At 31.2% G+C, this 808-nt stretch overlaps 1 pseudogene; it reads right to left on the bottom strand.

Moving 5' to 3' along the window:
* Nucleotides 1–380: 380 nt before the first annotated feature.
* On the bottom strand, nt 381–494 carry LOC116071784 (annotated as a pseudogene).
* Between the last annotated feature and the right edge of the window lie 314 nt (nt 495–808).

Here is an 808-nt window from a genome sequence, read left to right as displayed (position 1 = left end):
ATTCTGACTGTTCATCCAATATGAATTACAAATTTATAGTGAAGTTTGAAAGCACTAGAACCATATAAGGAATACTTAACTTTAAGTGAATGTAACTTTGCTATGTGTGTAACCTGAAAGGAAAAGAGAAAAACTAGATGACCTAAGGTTGTATAACATTAAGAGAGTACTATGTTCTAATTTTTAGTTTGGAAGTTTCTGACTTTTAATATTTGTGTTCCATGCAAAATGATTTAGTTACAGGAAATACAGGTACTGGTTTTACACATGCTTTTTATTGTGAAGTGCTGCTGTTTTACTTTCTTTATTTCCTTTCTTTCTTTCTTTCTTTCTTTCTTTCTTTCTTTCTTTCTTTCTTTCTTTCTTTCTTTCTTTCTTTCAGCCTACAGTACCCAATATTACCACACAGTCTCCCATCCAAGTACTAACCAGGCCCGACCCTGCTTAGCTTCCAAGATCAGACAGGGTGAGTTCAGGGTGGTATGGCTGTAGACAGTGCTGCTGTTAAAGTAAATAAATAAATAAATAAATAAATAAATAAATAAATAATAATAAATAAAAAATCCTCACTTCATAGCCCTGATCACTGAGCATCATGTCATTATGAAAAGGTAAGATTTTTTTTTTACTAGTGTGTTTTCAATAGAATGTGGTGTCAAACAGAATTTTCTTCCTTAATGAATGAGTCTTTTCATCAGAAAGTAGGAGACTAATTCTTACCATATTTTTTTCTGGTCCCAAGAGGCATATATTAAGCCTGTAGTATTTATTGATTTGAATTTTATTACCTAATTACTATAGAATAGAA

Source organism: Mastomys coucha, unplaced genomic scaffold (assembly GCF_008632895.1).
Source record: "Mastomys coucha isolate ucsf_1 unplaced genomic scaffold, UCSF_Mcou_1 pScaffold22, whole genome shotgun sequence".
In the NCBI taxonomy this organism is placed as follows: domain Eukaryota; kingdom Metazoa; phylum Chordata; class Mammalia; order Rodentia; family Muridae; genus Mastomys; species Mastomys coucha.
Note: the sequence above shows the minus strand (reverse complement) of the source record. Positions and strands in the feature narration are given on the sequence as shown.